Here is an 8,072-nt window from a genome sequence, read left to right on the forward strand (position 1 = left end):
CGGAATCTCCTGGACCTAAAATAGCTGGGTCGACCTCCGTGCCACCCAAGACCCGTTGGTCCTTCCGTTCCTTCACATCTTGCAATCCATCATTGTTGCCCCAAAGTTTGGATCAACGAAAACATTAACAATCATAACAAATTAATAACACGCGAGAAACGACTTACCTAAGTGTGTAGGTGTGGAAGCAACATGTATGTACGGTCAACTACGCCGTATGATAAAGGACCTAAGGACCAACTGGGTGAGACAGAGGAAATGGGTTTTTTTAGGGCTAAGAAGAAATAGGCACGCATCTAGCAACATATCAATCCCTCCGCTGGACTTCTTAAAGAATTGGGCGACTTAGGTGAAACTTATCAATGACCTAGCATGAAAAAGAATTGTGCTTTCAGCCAAATCATTTTTGCAAAACTGCCAAGGAATGTAAGGATTGTTCGGTTTGCAACTTTTCCATTTTATTTTGACCTCCACTATTTCATGTACTATCCACCAACAATGGTGTGCTAATTGTTCACGATTAATGTGAGATGTATGTGGTGCGAGGGAAGGAAATGCGTGTGATATTGGGTTAACTGTTATGACTGGTTAATTAACCGAAAACCAGACACATGAATAATTATATCTTCTAAACCTGGGACCAGTGGCGAATCTAAGGGCCAGGCTTCACATGGCTTGAGCCTACCCTCAAAGATCGTGAATTAATATTTTACTACTAAGCCTCGGGCTATTTGGCAGGCCCAGTCCGAGTAAAATAGCCAACTAGGCCACGCAGAGCTTACCTTGCATTTTCATCCTAGATTCGCTGCTGCCTGGGACAACTTTCTCATGGGAAATCTTCTCGGAAAGCTCTATCAAATTGCATAATTAATTGTTGTGTTGCATTATTTGTTATCCCATGTGCATGCATGATATACTCATACATAAGAAAAAAAATCTTGTTATGAGACATGAAAACCGGAAAGAAGATGCATATACAAGCACTTATATAGGGCAACATATCGTATGCATCCAGGGGGTTTCTGTATCCGTGTGTCCATTTGTTGTGAGCCTTCTGATTCAATACCCATGGGTAACGTCTAAAGCGTGACTAATTTGCAGATAGACGCCCGCCTATCCACCTAAGAAACTGCACCTTTGTGATAAACCCCTTTCGATTAATAAACAGCGACGGCGTTCATCTCTGGTTCCAAGAGGCACGCAACAAATTAGATCTGACTAATTGAAACCCCTTCACAACAGTCGGATCGCAAGCACATGTAATGAGCCTGATTAGCTGTAGGTAGAACGTGAGTTTGCATGCATGTGACGAGTCCTTATGGAGTTGCTAGCCGCCGCCGCCGCCGTGTTGTGTGGCCGTCCACGCGCCGGCCTGCTGGGTTGTATGGTCGTCTAGTGGCCGCCGCGTTTCATCTTACGCAGTCGTCGCGGCCTTGCTGGTGCCTAGCCAGCTGCCATTGGTGGTCGTTGCATATTACCTTGACATGTTTTCCGATCTGTTCGATCTATACGGTGACGAAACGCTTGGACTGGGCGTTATTGCAAATATGCAACGATTACGTGCCTGGGCGGGCGTGTAAGTGCAAATTAGTCACACTTTTAATGTTGCGCGTGGGATTTGAATCAGAGGGTTGAGGATGGATGGATACATGGGATACACGAGTCCCCCCAGATGCATAGGATATGTTGCCCTTATATAGAATGGGTGCTTGCGCGATGCATATATACAACGAATGCTAGTGCATCCTTGTGTATAAATAATTCTTGTCTAAAGAATAGTGCGTGCCTTGTTAATACAATTTCTTTTGAATATATTTATATATATCGAGAGAGAAAAGGTAAGAGCCGATTGATGCATATCTACACTTGTCATCATTCGTAAACATGTGCTTGATTGCCTACCAATCAACTAATGCGACACCACCGGCCTGAACTGCAGTAGGAGCCCTTGTAACACATGGAGGATTGTGACGCCCTAACCTTCTCAAGTTTTTGCTCTCCATAAAGTCCTTTTCTAGTAAGGTAGGAAATTTCAATCCTTTCCTTCCCTGAGTAATTCCTTTTTTTCTTTCTTCCAAAGGAAAGAGTTATTTCTTCAAGCCGACGCATGATTAGTTCCTTTCCTTCCTTAAAGCAATCCGAGTTTTAATTCATTCCAGCCAACCGTGCATGCATCTCCTTCTTTACCCAACAGCCAACAAGCATGCATGCATCTTCTTCTTTATTGGTTCTTTCTCTTGTTTGTACAGGCTACTCGTAGACATATTTAAACTGGTAAGATTTGATCTAAAGATGTGAGGTGGGACTAATCGGTACCATTAGATACTAGTTAATTGCCCGTGCGTTGCTACGGGACATGTATATTTTGTTGGTTCGACATTAATCATGTCTAAATATATAGTTAGATTCCTCAAGCACATCAAGCGGTATCATCTTTTTTTTATTACCAGGAAATTGATCTTGTTCTTGATACACCCACAATCTCCACGAAATACAAGCTCTTCACCCCTATCAATGGTGAATACTTATCACAATTCCCTTTTGACCTCCATCCCTTGTCTTAGCAAGGCCTCCCCCCTCGTCCCTCTCTCTCTAATCTAAAGGCAACTTGTGACTTACAAAAACTTAACATATGGAATGAACTATGTGTATTACACTGCCACAATAGCTTACTAAATTATTCTCAAAACAATACATTTTGTTCCGACAGACTAATTTCTATATCTAAACAAATGTCAAGGCCAAAATCAATCACATCTTAGACAGAGGAGACCGATACTTAGCCAAACAATGGAACCACTATATCAGTAATTAATTATGGTGTGTTTGAGTTAGATTTCAAAAGGTTAAAAATATGTAGAACATATCATGTCCCTAACTCTCATTAATCATTTCACATTAAATAGTTCAGAATATGATTTACATGAAGTTTTCATCAATTTGCATTTGCACGGGCTATGCTGCCATGCAGGTAGAACCAAAACTGGATTAGATGAAAATAATCCACACAATGCTCCAACTATTTTCCAGAACAAAGTAAGTTCCTTTTTTACCCTAAATTAATCCATCTAATGTCCACAAGCGATATGTTCGTGAAGTGGCACACAAGCAGTAGCAAAACGTCAAGCAAGCTATCTGCTCATCATTTTTTAGCAGCATATTAAATTAGGCCATTCTCTTAAGGACTTGTCATTATTTACAAAATGATGACCTGAAGATTACACAAACAAAATCAATATAACCTCAGGGGTACAAACCTCTCCTGAACCAAATGTGACACTTTACAGGGGATGGCACAAATAATCTTCACAGTTTAACTTGTAGTCTCTATTTTCTTTTTGAGTCATATAGAAGCAATTAACACTGACCCAAATATGCAATGACATCCTTTTTCTTCCTCTCCTACTTCAATCTCAGTGACTCCAATGGAGTAAAGCCTTGCCAAACAAATGATGCATCGCAGAATTCAACACTACCACAACTACTGAATTAAATCAAATCAGTCCAGTTTCTCACGAAGCCAAGATTGTACAGGAAGGCGGATGACCTCCTCAAAGAGCAGACTATGCATGTCGGCCGCCACCGTCTTGACCCGGAGCTCCTTTGATGTGTTGCTGCTATTGACATCCATACAACAGTCAGTGCACAAGGTCAATTGTATCTTTCTTCTGCTCTTACAAGAATTTGCAAACAACCAGCAGCTCACTTTATCCATACAACAAAAGTAAGTCACTTCATTCATACGACAAGAATGTTTGTTTGTGTGTGTGTGTGTGTGTGTGTGTGTGAGAGAGAGAGAGAGAGAGAGAAAGAAAGAGAGAGACTTGCTGCTGGAGAGGAACGTGCAGCAGGGACGGCGTGAGCACCGGCATGGAGAGCGGCGGCAGGACGGCGTCGGCCACTTCCACGTATTGGGCATTCCGGCGAGCACCCTGCACATGGTGTGGAGCGCTTATCTCTCATCCCCAACCTCCGCCATGGCCTCCGTCGCCGTAGCTCGCGTACCTCTCCTCCTTCCTGTCTCCATCGCCGCCGCCACTGCTGAGCTGGCGTCACTCTCCTCCTCCTGGACCTCCGACATCATGGCTTGGATCACCACGAACCCCCCCCCTCCAGCCGTCGCATTGGGCCGTGGTCGTACCACCCCATCCAGGTGAGGTGTCGGTCCCGATCAGGGCGGCCTACAGGGGCTGCACGACGGCGACCGAGATGACCGTCGAACGGCGTTGGAGAAGGGTAGGCCATCGTGGCAGATCTGTGTGGGGGCGGGGAGCGCGGCTGCGGGCGGAAGTTTTTCTGTGAGATCCAAATAGAGAGGGGAGCGAGAGGGGCGTGAGACGTGGGAGGTTGTGTGCATGGCGTGGGTCGCGGTTGTTTCCCTTTTTTTCAGTGTTAGTGTTAGGTGCGATCGTCTTGGGCTGGTGCGGTCGTGGAAGAGTTTTTTTTCTCGACCGTGCCTAGGGAGGATCGCTGTGGTTGAACCATCACGACGACTGCAGATTCTCCTTTAATAGTAGAGATATAGAAGGGATATGGGCTTTTAATTACTAAACGAATCCAACATCTTGATGAATCTATAGTATAGGTCAGCTGGTTTGTTCCTTGGATGATTGGCTCCTCGTCCTGACTTCGAATCTGCAATACTTATTTTTTGTTTTACTATGAGGCACAATATAAGTGTGGCACATAAAATTTACGTACAGCAAAAAAAAAAGATTTGTTTTATTTTTGTTTTACTATGAGGCACAACATAAGCGTGGCACAAAAAAATTACGTACAACGAAAAAAGATGAAGTACCAAAAACGCCTCTGAAAAGAAAAGTAAAAACTATTGAGTAACGTGATTGTATTAGGAAATACTAGCAAAAGAGCCCATGCGTTGCAACGGGAAAAGAAAATAACGCACGGCCCTAACCCAATAATCATGACTAAGACCCCAATAGATATTGATGAGGCGTCTCTCTCGGCATTAGATGAGAATCTGCTTTATTTTCATGCAATATTTTGCCGAAGCGTACATGCAAGGTTATCGACGGTTTTTTCTGTCTCCGATTTGGGTTTGATGGGATGTTCATTGTAATCCGGGTTGCTGTCGATACCAAAGAGAGATGGATCGTGCGCTATTCATTAAGGTTGCACCCTAAATAGCATTTTAAAAATATTTAACAGGTAAAATAACATCAGATTCATATTCTACATATTTTTCTAATCAAATTTAATATATAACATGTTAAAATTGGAGTTAGGGTTTAAAAGATGTATTTTGATAAAGTATTATTTGTTCTAGATGGAATGCGGGTTAATTATAGAAAAAAGGCAAAAACGATACGTTTTCTGGGAGTGTGGGTTATTTATCAGAGAAAGAAGGGGGTTTTCTATAAAACAGTAAAAAAGGGTTCGTTTTCTCACTTAACTGATATAGCGAGTTAATTACCTGAAAACAAAGGGGGTCTTCTGTAAAAAAATGTTGCTGGTGAACAGGCAGAAGTAATGCATATTTTATTAATATAGTAAACATGCCCGTGCGTTCCAACGAGAGAAAAAAATCATAATTTCGAATGGCAATGATCACATCTTACTACATCATCGATATACACTATCACTCTCATTTTTGTGAAAACATGAACAATTTTTAAAAATCATGAACATTTTCTTAAACTCATGAGCATATTTGAAATTGTGAACTTTTTAAAATTCACAAACATTTTGTAAAATCAAGAACGTTTTCTGAATTCATGAACATATTATATGCAAACCTTTTGTTTAATCTGCGAACATTTCTAGAATCGGCTAACATTTTTTGGGATTTGATAAAATAATTTTCTAAATTAGTGAACACTTTTGAATCCGCGTATATTTTGTGAATCAAAAACCATATATTTGAATTTAAGAACAGTTTTATTTTATGCTATTTTCTAATACATGAATATTTTTTGAATTGACGAAATTTTGTGAAATTTTAAAATATTTTTAAATACATGAACTTTTTTAGAAAAACTCATTAATGTATGTTTATTTTCCGGACATTTATTAGAAAATTTGCTAATATTTTGAAAAATCACAAACAATTTCTAAAGCCGCAAACATTTATGATTTATTAAATATTATTTTAAAATTCACGGTTTCAAATTTTGGAAACCTTTTTAAATTCATAAATTATTTCAAGTAGACAAAAAGCAATGACGGAAAATAAAAATAAAAAATAAAAAATTAATCACCCATATATAGGTCGGCCCAGGCAAGGTGTGTCTTTTTCTGTGCGCCGGGCATAGTATTAGATATTCTGAAATGGGCCGGCCCAGTCCGAATTTTTCTGTGTGCAACGTTTTTTATAACTTATAGGTGACATTGGTGGGTAATTTTTTCCAACTTCGGGAGCAATTTTAATGACGTACGGGCAGAAGCACTCCGTACTTTATTATTAGGGGAGATAGGTTAAACTAGAAAATATTCTGGCTTGCCTTGTACTCCAAAAAAATCATATACTCCTATATATATGCTCAGGAGGCTGAAGCAATACAACGATTATTCCACCAATCCTCACTCCCTTTTAACATGGTATCTATCATAAGTCGATCCTAAACTCTAGCCGCCGCCGCTTCCGCACCCACGCGCCGTCCCTGGGGCGGTTGGCCTTCATGATCGTCGCTGGGGCTGCACCGCCCGTACCTAGGGTTCATCTGCAATACTTATTTTTTGTTTTATTATGAGGCATAACATAAGTGTGGCACATAAAATTTACGTACATAAAAAAAAGATTTGTTTTATTTTTGTTTTACTATGAGGCACAACATAAGCGGGCACAAAAAGTTTACATACAGCGAAAAAAAGATGAAATACCAAAAAGGCTTTTGAAAAAAAATAGAAACTATTAACTAACGTGATTGTATTAGGAAACATAGGTTAGACTAGAAAATATTCTGGCTTGTCTTCTACTCCAAATAAATCATGTACTTCTATATATATGCCTACCAAGCTCAAGCAATACAACGATTATTCCATCAATTCTCACTCCCTTCTAACATGGTATCTATCGCAAGTCGATCCTAAACCCTAGTCGTCGCCGCTTCCGCACCCACGTGCCGCTCCTGGGGCGGTTGGCCTTCATGATCATCGCTGGGGCTGCACCGCCCGTACCTAGGGTTCGTCCGCCGGTCGTGTTGACCGGCTGTCCTAGATAGTCTTTTTCCCTATCTTTTGATCCGGATTTTCTCTCTCTCGCCGGTCGCTTTGACCAGCGTCTCCTTTTGGTTTTACGGTCCATGTGATTCGATTTGCGTCGCCCATCACCGCCATCGACTCCGTGCGCCTCTACTCCAACGCCGGCGCGATCGGCCGGCTTCTTCACCAACCAGACGGCCTCGCGCGTCGTCCGTGCATCTGCCCATCGGTCACCCCGACCCGGCGGCCTCACGCGACGTTCTTGCGTCGGCCCGCCGGTCGCCCCAATCCGGCGGCCGCGCGTCATGCGGCGGTCCTTCACCGCCGCCGTTCGCGCGACGGCCTGCCCGTCGATCTACGCCGATCGTCACCGCCCTGCTTCGACCGGGACTCCTGCATCATCCCAACCCGACTGCCTCGCGCCATGTAGTGGCTAATCATAGCCGCCCTGCCGCCCGCCGCCGCCGGCTTCATCTCGGACTCCGCTGCCACCGCGCCTCCACCGAGCGGCGGCCCCGACTTCGCGCGCGATCGAATTGATCACCCGCCCGCCGCCGCGATTCATTTCATCTACGCCATGCGACAGACCTGGCCGTCGGTTGCGCGCGCCTCTGCAGGCCCCGTGAAGACCGTCCCGAGTTCAGCGCGCCCCTCTACCGATCGAGCAATGGGCTGCCGCTGCGTCGCCCCGTTGGACTGCAGCACCGCCGTCCCGTGGTTCTTCTCCCAGCTGCACCAACCCACGTCACCGCTGCGTCGCCCCTTCGGGCCGTAGTACCGCGACCCGCGGTCCACCGCCGCCCAGAGGCCGTCCGCTCCAGATCGTCCTCGTGGCGGCATCGACCCTCGCGCCGCCACTGCGTCGCCCCGTCGGGCCGTAGCGAGCGTGGCGCGTGGTCCACGCCACCGTC

At 44.0% G+C, this 8,072-nt stretch overlaps 1 long non-coding RNA gene across 1 annotated transcript; it reads right to left on the reverse strand.

Annotated features, from left to right (window-relative positions):
• Positions 1-3,296: 3,296 nt before the first annotated feature.
• LOC123185294 (uncharacterized) lies at positions 3,297-4,358 on the reverse strand. The gene is made up of 2 exons (XR_006493299.1): positions 3,825-4,358; positions 3,297-3,617 (listed from the first exon to the last, which is right to left on the reverse strand). It is a non-coding gene; the product is annotated as an uncharacterized lncRNA (long non-coding RNA).
• Between the last annotated feature and the right edge of the window lie 3,714 nt (positions 4,359-8,072).

Source organism: Triticum aestivum, chromosome 2A, assembly GCF_018294505.1.
Source record: "Triticum aestivum cultivar Chinese Spring chromosome 2A, IWGSC CS RefSeq v2.1, whole genome shotgun sequence".
In the NCBI taxonomy this organism is placed as follows: Eukaryota; Viridiplantae; Streptophyta; class Magnoliopsida; order Poales; family Poaceae; genus Triticum; species Triticum aestivum.